Raw genomic sequence first — 19,320 nt, 5'->3', positions numbered from 1 at the left:
TGTGGACTCGACCGAAAAAGCACAACTGGTGGCTGTCAATTTCTTGATGGGAAATTGGTCAGCTGGCAATCCAAGAAACAAACATGTGTGTCGCTGTCTACTGCCGAAGCGGAATACATTGCCGCTGCATCCTGCACATCACAAGTGATTTGGATCCAGACTCAACTCCGAGACTATGGACTCAATATGAAGAAGATCCCACTATATTGTGACTCTGAAAGTGCAATTAGGATCTGTCATAACCCAGTACAACACTCTAAAACCAAACACATAGCACTGAGGTATCACTTCATCAAAGATCATGTGGAAGATGGAAATGTCGAAGTTCACTTCGTAAGAACCACTGATCAACTGGCTGACGTCTTTACCAAAGCACTTCCAGAAGCTTCATTCAATAAGATACTGCAAGGGCTAGGAATGATGGAATCAGAATCAGTTCCTAACACTACCTCTCAACCTCTAACGTAAGAAGCGAAATCAATCGACCGTTCGGGTTCGGTTCCACCATCTAACTCGCTCATTACTTCAAAGGTAGTCTTTCTGTGTTGTATATTACATATATTTTTTTTGTTTTTCTTTATATTAAAAGTATTTATTACTTGTATATCTAAATTCCTTAGATTCTCAAAATTTTCCAAAACCGAAACCTATCGAAGGTTCGGGTTCGGTTTTTTTAAATTTTTGTGGAACCGAAACCAACCGAAGGTTCGGGTTCGGTTTTTCAAAATTTTGTGGAACCGAAACCAACCGAAGGTTCGGGTTCGGTTTTTCAAAATTTTCAGAACCGAAACCAACCGAAGGTTCGGGTTCGGTTTTCCAAAATTTCTAGAACCGATACTAACCGAACGTTCGGGTTCGGTTTTTCAATTTTTTCTCAGAGTTTTTTTTTAAGTCTTTATTTTATTTTAATTTTTTTTTATTTATAAATTTCAAAACTCCAAAAATATTTTATTTAATGTTTTGTGTGCTCGTTCGTTCATGGGAATAAATTTGATAAATTACTTAAGTGTCCCTAGAAGCATGCTGCTGTATGTGTCCCAAGCCTCATAAGATTTTGAATAATAGCCTTCATGACCTGGTATATACAAACCTTGTCTTCCCAATAAGGCTAACTCATTTATTCTAATCGTGAGCTACCTCACACTCTTCTCACATGAGTTAAGAGTCTCCTGCTTGGTCCTTATTTTCGCAGCAGAGGTACTATGTTTTCTTACACCTTCCCCATTGCACTTCTCCATTACATTCGTTTCATCATTGTAACCCTTGAGACTCTCAGTAACTACCACTGAGGTTTATGGTTACACAACATCTGTGTTTATGATCTTAGTTTCGTGCCACTACGAGCTGAGTGAAACCCATAATTCAATACCAACGAATTGACGAATGTACCTTGATGGCATCTCAAATTTTATTTTGAGTGATTCCAATGAAATTGTTAAAACACCATAACATTTCTTCCCAAGGAATCCAGTTTTACAATTTTCATTTGAGATTTTATATTAATCCAAGCCACTATACAAACAATTCCAACCTACTTGTTCAACAGACTGCACCGGTCTCACAAGTACTTTGTTCACATTCGTTCTTATATCAAGAATTAATTTGATGAATCAAAGCGAAACTACCCTTAATTAGCCTAATTAAAAGAAGCCTTTCAACATTTCTTAATAAATGTTTGATCGTCATTCAACGGGATTCCACACTAACACTTTCAGGTCTCTCTTGACCTTGAAGGAAGAGATTCGTGCCCGGGATCATCAGTTTCGTGTCCTTATGGACATCACAGATTATCCTAAAAAGAGTTGCTTTATTTCTTTTTCTTTTACACTCTTTGCACGAAAATCCTAGATTTTCAAAAATTCCGTTTCCAATTATTTTACAGGCTGGATTATTACCGAAGGGTTACAAATGAAGTTGTGGCCAAAAATTTGCCACGTGGGTCTTACTTGGATACAGCTGTTTAAAAGAGGGAATAAGACAAAATGTTGCTGACTCGGCGGGAATTAAACGGATAGAACTTCAAACGACGGTAAAAAGAAGGGCGCGTGAATTTGAAACGGCCGCGCTTTTTCTGACACTTGAGGACGCGTGTGCAATATCGAAGCGTCACATCTCTGGAATTAAAGGCGCGTGTGGAAATGGAAACGGTTTCTTTCTCTGAACCGGCGCTTATTGGGCGGCGTAATCCTAGGAATCTTACACTCTCTCTCCTACGTGATCATCGCACGCCCCAACTGTCATCAATCAGTCACTCAAAAACCCGTTTCGTATTTCCATAAGAGATTTGAAACGATTTTTCTCTCTCTTCACCAACTATAAAAAGCAATCAACACCACCTTTTACCTCTTTACTGCCCCCATAATAACCAAAGAAAAAATACTTCCAAATACTCTCACGTTCTTCTTCTTCTCCAAACCTGCAACAATGGTTGAATCTTCATCTGTTCATGCAACTTCTCAGATTCTTCCCATCCGACCTCAACAGTGCCTAGTCATTGATCTGAACCCACTGGCGTATGATCCCTACATGTCCCGGTCATCGAATGCCTCAAATACTCTCAGCTCGCTCCTGCACTGTCGAGAATTGAAACAGTGCCGATGGTAGCCTTATCTCAGGTCTATGCGACGGCTTACTACGACAAAGCCGTCGATCGGGTTTTCTTTGAAGTGGGAGAGCACAAGACTTCAATTTCTCGCTCCTGTTTCTGCTCGCTGTTAGGGTTTGCAGCGGACTCCTCACGAGTTCACCCAGAGACGATTCCGGTAGGGATGTTCTACAGCATGTTTTACAACATGGGCTACACGGAGGTTCTCACCTCTGTCGCCAGGTTCAAGAAATCCTGTCTACCGCCCCAGTGGAATGGGTTATTTACAGTTCTCTTCAAGGGACTGTCAGAGAGGAGCTCAGGATCTGACGGTGCAAGTCGTCTTTTCCTTTCTATTATGTACGGCGTGTACAATGGGATCAACCTAGATTATGGGTTTGTCCTCTGGCAACAGCTCCTTCAGAGCCTCTCTTCCTCTTCCCGACACTCCGAGGTGTCACTGGCCCGGTTCTGGATCTTGATCACAAGATGGGCCATGGACAAGTTCGACGTTCCAACAGAAGATGGTGCATCGATGTCTTCTATTGGTACGTTTTATACCAAGAAGATCATCGTATCCGATGCATCAAAGTTTTCTTTCATTGGCTCTATCCCGGAGTCGATGTATGGGAATGTGCCATCTGACAGCCAACTGATCAGGACGATCAAGGAGTCTGGGCTATCTGGTCCGAGGGAACTGACACCGGACATGCTGCGATCAATTCATGATGCCGAAAAACCGGTGGCCAGGGGTAAAAAGGCAGAGAAAGGGAAGAAGCCATCAAAAGCCCCAAAAGGACCTTCTCCTAAGAAGCGCAAACAACCAAAGGCTGCTTCATCCCCCCAACCGAAAAGGAGGAAGACCCAACAAAAGCGAAAGCTCGTCATTCCCTCCTCTTCAAGCGAATCCGAAGGTGGGAGTTCGGACTCTGAGGGATCACAAGGAGACGAATCTCCTCAGCGAGGCAACACACCCCCTCGGTCCCCAACCCCGGAAATGGAACTTCATCAATCCCCAGTTCCTTCCCCTCCACCCACAATACCTATTTCCATTCCCACCATAAACCCCACCATTCCCCCAACCTCTATCCCTATACCACCACCCATATTCACCACCTCAACCGAAACACCACCTGTTACCGAAACCCCTACAGTAACCGAACCTCCTCAAACCCAAACACAACCACCACCCGAAACAAACCCCCCACCCACTCAATCAGAACCAACAAAACCCATTACACCCCCAGCTTCACCACCACATCCATCTCCAGAAAACGCCTCCGATGGCGGGGATCAATACCTTGGTGGCGATCACATGAACTTTGATTCGGTCTACTATAGTCCGTTTCAAGTTCAAAGTGATGAGGAGGATGATGCTCCTGTGACACGAAAGCATCTTCGTGAACTTAACGAGAAGGTTGATCAACTTCTCGCATCCTCTTCAAACCAGCAGTCATCCTTGTCTGAAGCTGCCCTTCAGAAAATCGTTGACGCCTTCTCCAGGGCTCAAAACGATTCTGTCGCATCCGCAACTGCTGCTATAGAGGCCTCCAACCGAGCTTGTGAGGCGGCGACCGAAAAAGTCGATAAACTATTCAATGAGGCTTCTGTCCTGCTGAAGTCTATGCAGGAAAGCGCTCAAGCCACGAAAACCACTCTGGAACCAGTTGTTCATCAATTGGCCCAGTTTGTAAAGACGGAGTTATCCTCGTTCGCTACCCTCAGACAAACTCTAAGCGACGACAACTCGGCACTTCGTGCCTCCATCGATGCCCGCTTGGCAAAGCTACAAGAGGATCTTGCGGCAGAAAATTCACTGATGGACGTCTTGGCGAGTAAGACTACCGCCCTTAAGGTCAAGAGCACGCAGCTTTCCAACACCCAGCAACAATTGGAAGCTCTTCGATCCGAGAGGGAGGTCATCAAGACGTGTGTTTCGGATGTCCACGCCACTCTCTCAAACATCCTGGAAGCACACGACCCCATCCTTAACCACTCAGTGAGGCGTACCCTCGCTGAGAAACTCTCTCCGGCCATGGACCTCTTGAGTAAAATTGAAGGCCTACCCAGTTTCGTGTCCATTCCGAAACAAGGGGGAGATGAGAAGAAAGGATCGAAACCACCTCCTTCCTCAAAAGCAACTCACACAACCGAACCAACCCCAACTGATCATGCCTCGGGTTCGGGTGTGAAGAACAAGGGCAAAAACATTGCAGAGGAAGGAGATGAAGATGAAGATGAAGACAAGGAGACGATTGCGGACATGTTAAAAAGAAATAACAGTCGCAATGCTGATGACGATGTCAGTCGTGTGGCACGTGAGGCTGAAGAAGCCGAACGTAAACAAAAAGAAGCCCACGATCTCCTTGAGAGCCGAAAGCTGCTCTTCCCTGCCTGGACCAGGGATCGCATGATAAAAGAGGCCATAGAGACTCCAAGCATTCTATGGCTCGAGCCGGTGATATCATTCGACTGCAACAACTCGGTCGATTCGCAGTTTGATATGCCGCTGACTCGAAAGGCGTTCATCTTCCACGCCTTCTCTAACATTTTTGAAGTCCCGCATCCGAACGATGAGCTTGACAGGGAGCTCATTGACTTCTACCTGGAGGCCGCTCGCCCTCAATACCTTACATGGAGCGCCCAGAAGATCGTCAGTGTTCGGGTGATGAAGCCTTATGCCGTGGGGAGATTCACAAACGTTAAGTTCAAGCTCATCCGAGGATCTGCAAGAACTGCCCACATCATCTCCTTGGCGGATCTACCCAATCTGAACCCTCATGATTGGATAGTCTTGTACAATATCCTGCTGACTAATGAATCAGAATTTGGTCCCATCATAGACCATGTCAAAAGGATGCTGGCATGCTATATCATGGAGGTGGCCCTAATGGATCAGGAGGTTGCCACAGTTTTTAAGAAGAAACCGAAAGTCAAACCTGTGGGATCGGCCAGTGATCTAAATCAAATGCAAATGGGCAAGATAGATCCGAGGCGAAACTCTGTGATGTTCACTAGAGCCGAAGGACAGAAATGTCTCTTCGCTTTAGCTGACAAACATCTTTACACTACAACTTGCTTGGAGCACATCTTATTCATCATCAAGCAGTGTAAAGACAATTCGGCTGATGATATCAAGTACTTCAATGATATGATCAACTGGTACGTTCGGTTTAGACAGACCATCCTTTCCATAACCAAATGTCTGTTTAACACCATAAAGAAGAAAGTACCAGCTTCAGCAGCCGGCCCAAGTAAGAAGTGAAGGTCTCGCACCAAATTGACGCAAAGGGGGAGATTGTTGGGCAGAAAATAGTTTTGATGTTGCGTCTTTTGGGCTCGTTAGTTTAGCCTTGTATTCTCCGGTTTGGGCCTGTCCAACCGAGAGCCTTTTATGTATTGTATATAAGTTTAATGCTTGCATGCATATTAGGTTAAGATACTAGAGAGATTATCGATACAGCGATTGATCAAGAGTATATTATTTTTCTGTAATCGTTCTTGTAATCTTCTAATCCTTTACAGTTGATGTTCTTAATCGAGCTCTTCTAAGGATTTTATTTAATCATTCGACACGTTTGATTCAAGCTGTTTGTTCTTATTATTGCGTTTTTTACTGTTTCGTATTTGTTTACTTGTTCAAGATCTAATCGATCTTCATAGATTAAAAGTTGTTTTAATCCCATCACACATATATATATATATATATATATATATATATATATATATATATATATATATATATATGTATGATTTAAAAGTGCTAGTCTTACCGTTAGTAGGCCTCATTCACAAAGTCAATCTATCAGGTGGGTATAAGGTTGCTGCCTATAAAATGTCGCTTAATGGGTGTACACTAACACCCACCGCTTGCTTGACTGGTGGAGGGTCGTTAGCCGAACGGGTAGGATAGGGCAAACCTCTTCTCATTAATAAGTATAATGAATTTATATAAAGTAACTAAACATGTTTCATAAAATTCCCAATCTTAGTTACTTTAGGAAAAGTGAATTGATGCAATCCCATGAAATTACACTTTGCACCCTTGCTAAGAAGTTAGTGGAGCGTGTGTGGTTAACCGGCACACTAATTGGTTCTAAGCAAAGGTGGCAAAGGGTGATTCATTGGTTTTCATAGTTTGGTGGAGCGTGTGTGGTTTACCGGCACATCGAATAGGTGATTGTAACAATGAAGGCACTATGTAGATTTGCATGGTTATTCACACCCACTTTGTGATCCTCGGTATCCCAGTCACAAACTAGAGAGGCATATCAAGATTTAAACATGCCGTTGAAAAGTTCAATGAATCTCAAAGAAACCTAGGAATTCTCAATACATTTAAAACTTAAAGCTTATGTTTTTCTTGGTGAAGAATTGTGAATCGTCATTCACTTACCTCCAAATTATTTGCATGTTGGATTACGACATCCCTTTTCTAATGTGTAAATAATGTTGTTGGGTCCTAGCCCTAATTTTTCATTTTGGGTGTTAATTAAGGACTTTATTCTAATCAACTTTGTTCCTTTCTATTTGTAGATGTCTAACGCAAACAACGCTGCGGCTAGCTCATTCACGCTAATGAGCCTTTGTCAAAAAGTGACTTTCGATGGATCGAACTTTAGCAAATGGATAAGATACATTCGCACGATCGCGCGTTATGAGGACAAAGAGTATGTTCTCGATGAGAAGCTCGAGAAGATCAATCCAGAAATTGCTACTCCCGAAGAAATGGCTATCTTTGAGGCCCATGAGCGTGATGCAACGAAAGTCCATTGCATCATGCTAGCCACGATGAACTCTGAATTCCAAAAGTCCTATGAGGACATGTATCCTTATGAGATGCATCTAGACTTGATGGAAAGGGAAGTGGAGAGTCTCTAACCGTGCACTTGCAAAAGATGCAAAGGTATGTTGATCGTCTTCGCAAGTTGAATGTCAACTTTGGGGAGGATTTGGCTATTGACATTGCTCTTCACTCCTTGCGCTCATGCTACAACCAATTTAGGATGACCTACAACATGAACAAGGAAGAAGTCACCCTAAGCAAACTCCAAGGGCTCTTAAGGACTGCTGAGAGCAACCTCAAGGACAAGTCTGTTGCACTAACTCCCAATCCACCTGCTACTCCTGTTTTAGCAATTGGGCAGGGAAGGGGCAAGAAGAGGAAGGCTTCTTTGAAGAACCACCGCAAGGGAAAGTCCCAAGATGGTTCCTCTTCTAGTGGGACCAAGGTTGACCCTGCTAAGCCCAACCCAAACCCAGAGGAGGCAGAGTGCCACCATTTCCATAAAATAGGGCATTGGAAGAGAAGCTACCCGTAATATCTGTAAGCCATCAAGGATGGAAAGATGAAGCCATCTTTCGCAGGTATTTACACAATTAAATCTAATGATTCATCTCATGCTACTTCTTGGGTTCTTGATACAGGGTGTGGTTACCACATTTGTTCTGATTTGCAGGGACTAGGAAGAAATAGGGATGTGGAGCTTGGAAGAATAAATCTAATCATGGGGAACAAAAGATCGTCGTTTGTTACCAAGATTGGAGTGTATTCTTTAGTGCTTAGTAATGGATTGAATTTAGATTTAAATAATTGTTGCTACTCGCCAGATATGACAAGAAACATCATTTCTTTTCATGGTTTATTTAGACAAGGATTTAGATATTCGTTTAATAATGAGAATGGTTCGATTTATGCTTATCTAAATGGTGTTTTATATTTTGAAGCAATGCCTTATAATGGAATTTATGAAACTGTTATGGTTGTAGATAACCTAGGAAATGATGTGTTGTGTATGGATTCTTCCAATAGTATGGATAAAGAATCCTTGTGTCGTCTTGGACATGTCAACAAGAAGCGCATAGCCCAACTCCAAAAGGATGGAGTGTTGGAGTCATTCGACCTTAGGGAAGATGACACGTGCGAATCTTGTTTACTTGGAAAGATGACCAAGTCACCCTTCATTGGCACTTGTGAGAGGGGTGAGGGTTTTTTGGATCTCATACACACCGATGTGTGTGGGCCCTTTAGATCCACCAAAAGGGATGGGAACCGCTTCTACATGACTTTCACCGTTGATTATAGTAGATATGGGTATATTTACTTAATCAAGCACAAGTCAGAAACGTTTGAAAAGTTCAAAGAGTTCAAACATGAAGTGGAGAATCAATTGGGCAGGAAAATCAAGATGCTTCGATCCGATCGAGGAGGAGAGTACCTAAGTCTTGAATTCCACGACTATCTCAAGGAATGTGGAATAGTTTCGCAATTGACGCCACCTAGGACACCGCAGTTGAATGGTGTGGCAGAAAGGCGTAATCAAACACTGTTAGACATGGTTCGTTCTATGATGACTCGTGCTTCACTACCTATCTCATTTTGGGGGTATGCCTTAGAGACTGCCACCCATATCCTTAACCGATTCCGTACAAAGAAGGTTGCCAAAACACCTCACGAGATGTGGATCGGGAAAGCTCCCTCGTTGGCATATATCAAGGTTTGGGGCTGTGAAGTTTTTGTAAGACGAGAAATTCACGACAAGCTCGAACCTCATAGTGAGCGGTGTATTTTTATCGGCTACCCGTAGAAATACTTTGGATATCTCTTCTATAGACCGAGTGACAATGTTGTCTTCGTTGTGAGGAGAGGGGTTTTCCGAGAACGAGAACTCATAAGCCAAGGAGATAGTGGGAGGCAAATCGATCTTGAAGAGATTCAAGAGCCGAGCAATGAAGGAACCTCTAACGCTGGCGCTCAACCCGAGGAGGAAACTCCAGTTGAACCAATTGACGAGTCCTTACCTCTTAGACGTTCTGAAAGAGTTAGAGTTCAACCACAGTTTTATGGCTTTCATATTACTACCGAAGGGGACACATATATTAGTGATGGTACACTGATAAATCAAGATGAACCTAATAGCTATAAGGAAGCCATGGCAGGCCCAGAGTCTGCAAAATGGAAAGAGGAGATGGACAGCGAGATTCAGTCCATGTATGACAACCAAGTTTGGAATTTGGTTGACAATGTGCCCGGACGTAAGATGGTTGGGTGCAAATGGATCTTCAAGAAGAAGACCGACGTGGATGGGAATGTATACGCATATAAGGCACGACTAGTTGCGAAGGGCTTTACTCGAACTCCCGGAGCTGACTATGATGAGACCTTCTCACCAGTTGCTAAGATAAAGTCTATTAGGGTGATGCTAGCCATTGTTGCATTTCATGATTATGAGATATGGCAAATGGATGTCAAGACCGCTTTCCTTAATGGAAAGTTGGCTGAGGATGTTTACATGGCTCAGCCAGAAGGTTTTGTCGATCCGAAGCATCCCAATAGAGTGTGCAAACTTGAGAAGTCCATTTATGGACTTAAGCAAGCATCTCGCAGGTGGAATCTTTGCTTCAATGAGAAAGTCAAAGAGTTTGGATTTGTACGAAGTGAAGATGAATCATGGGTATATCTCAAGGCCAGTGGGAGTATAGTTAGCTTCCTTGTTTTGTATGTCGATGACATACTGCTCATAGGAAACGACATCCCGACTCTACAGGAGGTTAAGTTCTGGCTCGGGAAGTGCTTCGCTATGAAGGACCTCGGAGAGGCTTCCTATATTTTGGGAATAAGGATAGTGAGAGAACCAAGTAAGAGACTAATAGGACTTAGTCATAATACTTACTTGGATAAGGTACTAAACCGTTTTAGTATGGAAAACTCGAAGAAGGGAGAACTACCAATACAAAGTAATGCCAAATTGAGTAAGACTCAAAGTCTGAGTATAGAAGCCGAGATAGCTGAGATGAGCTGAGTACCCTACGCTTCCGCAGTTGGCTCAATCATGTATGCTATGACTTGTACTCGCCCTGATGTGGCCTTTGCTTTGAGCATGGTCAGTAGATATCGAGGGAACCCTGGCAGAGCTCATTGGATTGAGGTCAAGAATATACTTAAGTACCTTCGGAGGACCAAGGAATGGTTCTTAGTCCTCGAAGGGAGTGATGACTTAAAGGTGAGAGGGTATAGTGACGCCAGCTTCCAGACCAACAGGGACAATTATCGTTCGCAGTCGGGTTGGGTCTTTACCCTTAATGGAGGAGCAGTGACTTGGAAAAGTTCAAAACAAGAAACTGTAGCTGATTCGACGTGCAAATCAGAGTACATTGCAGCGAGCGAAACGTCAAAGGAGGCGATGTGGTTGAAGAACTTTATTGGTGATCTTGGAGTTGTGCCTGCCATAAAGGAGCCTATGGAAATTTTCTGTGATAATGAAGGAGCGGTTGCCTTGACCAAGGAACCGAGGGATCATGGTAGATCTCAGCATATCGACTAGAAAATATCACTTTATTATACATTGAGTAGAAGAAGGACACCTCGTAGTAAAGAGGGTATCGTCATAGGATAACCCAGTAGATCCGCTTACAAAGGGACTGAGTAGGGTTAAGCATTTGCAGCACGCTAGGAGCATTGGGCTGAAAGACGATATTAGTTTAGATTAGATAGTTTGGAAACATGTAATAGATAAATGTAATTGACATTTGATGATTAAATAAAGGATTATTATTTATAAGTATAGCTACTGTCTTATGTTAATTGTTTAACTATTGTTTCACTTTGCATGTTTTGACTTCCTGAATAATTGAGTTATTAAGAATGATCGAATTATTCGAATGGTCCACAATCGTTCATATGTTGGAAGTAGGTATGAATGAAGATTGTCATGAATTGGTGTGTAGATTGTCTAAAAGGTATTAGACATAGCAAAGGTTTGTTGTAACGTTCATGAGTGCTTATGAACAAGTTTTGAGCATTGGAATAAACCCGTGCTTGCTGGAATCACTTTATGGAATGTGACGCAAGTGATCGCAAGACGATAATATCATATGGTCTTAAAACCAAGATATATGGTTTATTGTTTATTAATTGGTTGTGCATTGACAATGCGAAACCGCATCAGTAAATTGATGTCATAAAACGCATTGTTGTGTGTAGTTGATTAGTGAATAGTAAATGCATATAAGTCGAAGTTTATATGTTACTTTTATCCTAAGAGGGTAAAAGCGATATCAGGGCTCCTCGATGATTTGATTTGACTTATGTGACGGGCCCGGTCAGGACTGAATTGATGTGTTCAATTAAGTTCTATGTCATATGAATCTAAGATCGAGAAACCAACTGCTGGACAATAAGTTCCATGAGATTGTCCGCACAATATCTAAATAGAGGACTGTACGATCCCTTATCTAAAGGATAGGATACTGATAAGATCAGAGTTTGACAGCGTCTTTGAGAGCTACGATTGCTAATCAGATTGTGTTTGCATATATAGTTACTAGAATTATCCAAGTGGGATACTGTTGGATTAGTGTCTAAGGCTGTAACTATATTTGGTAAGTACTTGACCCGGTTGTACATGGTTCTTTTGGGTTGCCTTCACCATAGCAACTTGACAGAATGATTTGTAATGAGAGAAGAGATATTATTGTTAATATATTATGAGAGTAATATATTAATGGAATAATAATGTTATTTGATTGATATAAGTCATATATTAATTGAGAATAAATTTGGTGACTTAAAGAGATTAATTGAATAAAGGGGCATAAACTGTCAAATGTGTGATAGTTGTGTTTTGGGCTATGTATCCTTATGAATATAAGGGTGGACGGATTTTAGGGTTAGGAGACCTTAAAATTGACCAAGCCTAATATCTAGGAGGATCTTTGGATTGCTTAGGGCGTAAGTTATTCAATTAAGGTTAAGGGTGAAACCCTAGTAGCTCATAGTATAAATAGATCCCTTGGGTGAGGGAAATTGGCATACATGCAAGGCAAGAAACCCTAGAGCCGATTTCTTACCCTCATCTCTCTCCATCTCAAGATCATCCTCTTGCTAGTTGGTGTTTGTAAGCCATTAGCGGAGTGACAATTGTGGCTCTAAGCTCCAAGAACAAGAAGTTTCAAGCAAGCAACTCAAGTTATTGTTCTAGATCCGATTTCATATGATAAGTTTCAATTGTTTACACTAGATCTAGAATTTTATGCCTTGGATACAATGCATGTTAAATTAGAGAAACCTAGATCCAAGCATTAGGGTTTTCATGTGCACATAGGAAAGTTCTTATGGCTCAAACCCAACACTTACAACATCTTATTATACTAATCGCCTACAAAGTACTCAAAACACCCATCATCTATATCCCTTTGTACCACTACATGTAACAAGAAACTGAGTGGTCAGGGTTGGGAGGCTGGTGAGCAAACAGGGTTTTCAACTTACAATAATTAATTTCTATAATTATATATTTCACATCAATGAATTTACCCGATATCTCATTCCTGTTATTCTCACATATTCATCCTAAATATTGATCTCAAGGGACCTATCCTACGAATCATAATTATCAATGGATAGACAATATTGTTTAGAGGATTCCTTTAGCAATATGTGTCCATAAGGCAACCATGTGGGGATAGAGTACATCAAACGAACAGATAGTTCTTTAACACCTACAGGTTGCAAGATTGCCATCGTTTCCACTGGAGTATCTAGAATAGTCTATGGTCATCATTTATACTCTACTAGATGACTGTTTCACCAATAGTCAAGTCCTCTCATCATCATCTCATCATTTTCATCACCCATCACTACCTAATATATTTTATATAAATATATGAAAATACATATATTATTAAACCAAGTAAAAATCATATAATTCATCTAACACGGATATCAAATAATACATATAATAGGCACACATAGCATTTAATCATCTCGATACTTTTATATCTATGTGTAAGCTGAAAGTAACTATGCACTCACTTGTTAAAGTGGATGACTGGAAAGTTGGGCAACACTTCACTTCAGCACTAAGCCTTTCCTTTGATGTGACCTAGGTTCAACTATCGCTAAGTCTTAGCTTATTATTCCATATGCCAAACGATAATCTAGATTACTCAACAATCCCAATGTCTACATCAAGATCTATCAAGTAAGGAGCAACCGAGTAGGATCATATCGGAGGTAGGGTCTGTTTGGTATACAGACTATACTATTTGAAAATCTCACTTTAAACACCTCAGTAAATCCAGCCTACTCATCCCTATACATAGATCAATAAGTATAAAGACTTAGAATCACTAACAAATCTTATTCATTTATTCATAATTACGAATATAAATATAAATATAAGTTACACTTAAAAAATATGAGTGTAGCTTAACTTATAAAGATTTTCCTGAAAAAAGTCTAGAAATTTCACTAGCAAAACTTTGACCTGATAGCTACTAGATGTCGGGCACTTAGGGACTTCAAGGCTTCACCAAAATCTTAAAAACTAAGGGAAACTTTGACTAGAATAGAAAAGAACTTGAGATAGATGTTGGGATTTGATTTTGTGAGGAACATATACGGAGGACAACCCGTATATATATATATATATATATATATATATATATATATATATATATATATATATATATATATATGATTTCGAGAAATCCTGTCACGCCTGATGACATGGCCCATTCTGCTTGCGACACGTGGCGGAAATTGGTTGGACCTGAATGGTTCCTTCTAGAAGACCATGCGCCCCGTGCACCTCGCGCGCGCGAACTTTTTCAAATTTTCCAAAATTCTTATCTTTTTAATACGAACTCTGTTTTTGACGTTCTTTATATCTACATGTAACAATTGACGAGATCTACAAATTTCATTTAGACTATGCCAGCTAATTATCACTTTGTATCTTTTTTTATTATATTAGAAGGCTTAGACTGCTAATCTACATTCAAACTTCATATCTTTGTAATACGACATCCGTTCTTGACTTTCTTTATATCGTTGGTCTCACATTAATGAGATCTTCAACTATCATTTAGATTGTTTTGGAAAATAATCAACCAATCTACAATTCGATTTCCGTGTCCGCACTGTTGCACTAAAACTTTGAAAAATCATAACTTCCTCGTATAAAGTCAAATTTAGACCTTGTCTATATGCATGCTCTCAGTTTTATTATTTCTATGAATTTCGTTTAGATCAATTAGGCTAATAAGCAACCTATCTAAAATTCACTTTTTTATGACGCTCGCTGTTGTATCGAGTCTAACGCAAAACTTTAACGGATCATAATTTATTCGTTCTAAGTCTGATTTAAGCGTTCCTTATATCCTGGAAATCTTCATCACGACTACTTCAACTTTTATTAAGGTTATTTATCCTAATTAATATTTATTTTATTACTTGGTTTAGCCTCATTCATTAATCTTTTTATCTACTATTATTTACATATAATATAAACACATAGATTCAAAGAAAATCCCTTTATTTACTTATAAAGAGATTAAAATTGTTAAGCGACATCAATTACATCTATATTAATGTTTATCGAGAAACATGGGCATTATAGTATCCCCTGATGGGGTTAAGAGTGTTTTCTTTTACCAAGGGTTAAGAGTCTTTTCTTTCTCAACTACGGAGGTCTTCGGATGAGGTTGAGCTGTGAGCACTTGGGAAATGTCATCTTTATGAATTTATTTTTGCAAGGGTCCAACAAATATAACTTGTTTCAACCTCCTTTTCTCAACAACACCAAAACTTATGTAGGTGTCACTTCAAACCCTAATGAAAATTTTCCATTATCTTTGATTCATGCTTTTGGAGACATAGGGGTCTTCGGAGTTTGTTTAAAAGGTGGAGTAATAATAAAAAATGAAAGGTAGAGTGATCTTCGGTTCTGGGCGGGTCAAAATCTTTGACACAGTCACCAATTCATCGTCCTAAAATAGAAATGTAATGTAAATGAATGAAGTGAATATGGATGCAATATATTCTCAACTTTTGTATTTGAGTTGTCAGCACTAGTGTCAATAGCTTCTTCTCATTTGTAAAAGAAGGTTCAACTTCTATAAAAACTAAATCATGTACCAATGTTGAATACTTGAACTCATTCAAGAGCTCGAACACCGTCATAAAGATTTTAGTTACTTGTTTGTTAAGTTGTTTATGTGCAGCTTTGGGATGAAGTCTACGGACTCAAGTGGGTATTGGACAGTGACAAGTATGCCATCAAGTTTCTCACTAGGAAGTTGGATCTGAGAAATTATGATTACCTTCATAAGAACAACATATAAAATGATATTCATATTTCTATTTGTGTATGAGTCGATAGGTTGATATATAAATAGTAATATAGTTAAAATACTTGTTTCTTACATAAAAATCCAACAACCCCTTGGACGGAAAAATAAACTGAAAGGATAAGTGACGAATGTACGGGATAGATGGTATAACATATCTTAGAGTATATATTTGAAGTTTATGGAAACTCTGAGAACCTTACCATATATTTATAAGAACAAATTTGCACATGTAGACAAGGGAAATGCTTTGTTTTTCCTTATGACAACATGATAATGACACACAAATACTTATGGTTGTCGAACTACCATGATTTGGTTGTGTCTTAGTTCTTTATATAATGTTATCAAGTTACATATTAAGACATGTTACATCATATACGTACTCTCTCTATCTATCTATCTATCTATCTATCTCTCTGAATGTGAACAATTTGACGATGTGATGATCATTAAACCATCATTGATGGAAAAACATCAAATTGGTCAACCTGAGAACATAACCACATACCCTCCAAAAAAAGGCCACAAAAATACACAATGCATCTGGTGTCAAAAGAAAGGACATACTGCCATTAACTATCCATCTTATTTACTAGCGGATTCGTAAATGTTAGGAGCCTCAAGTACGAGTACGTCTTCTCAAAACCGTGAACAAAGTCAAATTTATAATCCTATATCTTATTTGCATGAATGAAGGCATCACAAATTTATTCATTAATCAAATAGTTGTTTCGATCCGATAATATGCCATGTCTGATTGGCAGTAAATAAATAATATATTTATTTGTCAAGATGAACTTACATATGTCATAAGTAGGAATATTCCCTAAACATTTAATCATTTACAACTTTGTCTTTAGATCTAGGAATGGATATCCACATCCTTGGTCGATGTAGACTCATGTGAAATAATAGCCTTTGAAACACTTACATATGAGTTGATATCAAACCGATGAGTAAATACCCATTGAAGGACGTTTGGAATGAATGGGTCGTTCTACAACCATATCCTGCTTGATTTTGGGTACTTTCATATTCCTTCATTATGTGACCATATTTTATAGTTTTCAAAGGCAAGTCGTCTCTGACTTCAACTCTCATTGCTTTCATGTCACTTTTTGTGGATTTTTAACGCCAGACATCTTTAATTGACGACAAATATCCTAGACTAAGGACTTTAGAGAGATAAAAATACACAAGTTATAGGAAAATTCCATCTTATGTTGTGTGTACTCGATACCACCCATTACCGAACGCATACAAATTGCAACTCATCACTTTTTTGGTGTTCATTTTCTTGGTTTGATGGTAACTCAAGCACTAACAAGTAACAACATGATTTTTTTATTATTATTATTTTGAACATGACGTTGAAAAATATAACAAGTTCAATAAGTTATTTTGTTGCATCCTTTCTCTCGTTCCATCAAATGTAGTGAATTGTTTCACTAGTTTTATTTAAGTGTAATGGATTGAATTGTTCATCAAAATCAATCTTGATAAATATAAAACAAGCAAGGAAAGTGCAAGTACATACTTGTTTAAATATATAAATAAACATCTCTTTTCTCATGCTATAATTAATAGTTGTGTGATTATTGTACATTTGTTATGTTGTTATCATCTTATCTCTCTCCCGTCGGACCTATGGTTAGAAACAACTTGCAAATAAGAAAGAGATGTTATATTCAAATGGGCCCAAACAACATAACAATTTAGGATAGAAACGATGGCTTAACACTTATCCTAGTGATGTCAAACCATCATTAGGACGATGATTTGCCGGCCGACGACTTACCACTTCTCTCGACCATGACACTTGGCCATGGATGTTGATTTATTTTGTACAGATGGTGTTGTAGCGTACAACTAAGTCATTATCAGGACGGATCATTATTTGGGAGAACCTTCATACATCGTGTGTACAATAATATTTGGTTTGTTGACTAGCTCTTTTGTGGGAGACAACATACACTTAACCTACAGAAAATATATATATAAGGATTACCCAATTATTGAAATTCTCTAACAAAAAAACTAAAATCAAAATTGATAACATTATGAAATGATAATTAATCTTTATTAAAATCGAATGGGGGATGTACACGGCCATGATGATGACAATTGACAAGAGTGAGTGGAAAGGGTATGGTCAAAGAAAATTGTGATGACCATCCATACCATGTTGGTTTTTGAAAATCGAGTGGCTACAAATCAAACAATAAAAGCAAAAAGGTTTCTTCCCTCGTGGATGATCACCATATCTTTGTTTTATACAATGTATTATTCTTTTCTTCTCGAGACCCCAACATCTCTTCCCGTTCTACTTTTGGTTTATACAATTGGATTGATACTAAATTAGAACAACGTGGTGGAATGTGGATGATAGCTTTAAATTTTAAAATATTAAAATGTGTTAAGAACAACGGCAAGAGTTCTCCCATAGATCTTCTGCATCGAGTTTATTTTCTTCTTTTCCCAATGAAATATAAACATATTCTATGTTGTTATACGATAATAGTCTTTGATTTTTTTATTAACAAAAATCATTTTTGAATAATTATTACAAGATGTAATAAGATTAGGTATTAACTAAGAAAATTTTGATTAGATTTAACTAGTATAATTTATATAATTTTAAAAAGGGTTTAAAGTGAAATTTGATTAGATGTAACTAATATAATCTATATAAGTTTTAAAAGGGTTTAAAGTGAAATTTGGCGTTCAACTATTCATTATATACTCACTAATTTTGTTTCGAAAACTCAAAATTATTTAACTATTAAACTGAGGTTTTCAATAAAATGACTATATAAAGCGGTAGTTTTTTTTTTTTTTTTTTTTTTTTTTTTTTTTTTTTTTTTTGAAACGACAAATCTACTATATTCCTAAACTAGTCCTTAAATTCACCTATATCCACAACAATACTTGAACCTTCAACCTCAAAGAGAAAGGACAACACCGAATACCGCTAGGCTACAAGCTTTTTGGTATATAAAGCAGTAGTACGTCACCAAAAAACCACTGCTTCCGCACTTTAAGAAAATGATCACAACTTTCACAAATATCTACTAGCAAACTCATGGGAATATGTTTTCTAACATAAAGCACCACATAAATATTCGCGAGTACAATTCATGCTTCACAATAAATATTTATCATAGATTTAACCGTTTCTGTCATATAATACTCGCAAAGGATTCACGAGTCATATTTTTTCTATCAACTAGTAACGTTTTGTTTATTTTTAATGCACGTTCAACCATCCACTGAGTTAATCAATGCTAAAGCGTCATGAGACAACGTATTTGGAATAAATTGATTCATTCCTATGAGTCGGTCAAGTTGACTTTGTTTTCATTTACAAATTTGCCTCAAATTTTTGTTTCACTTTTTCATTTGTGTGCTAAAAACCAGGGTTTGTGATTAATTCTTGTACATTGTCTCATGACGATTCATTTTCCATTTGTTTGTCAATGCTAAAAACCAGGGATGGTGATAGATCACATGATGTAATGGATATAAATTTGAAGATGTTATCCATTAAAATAACCATGACAAGATGTATCACATATGAGTCACCGTTCACAATATATCCAAAT

Source organism: Lactuca sativa, chromosome 6 (assembly GCF_002870075.4).
Source record: "Lactuca sativa cultivar Salinas chromosome 6, Lsat_Salinas_v11, whole genome shotgun sequence".
Classification (NCBI taxonomy): Eukaryota; Viridiplantae; Streptophyta; class Magnoliopsida; order Asterales; family Asteraceae; genus Lactuca; species Lactuca sativa.
Note: the sequence above shows the minus strand (reverse complement) of the source record.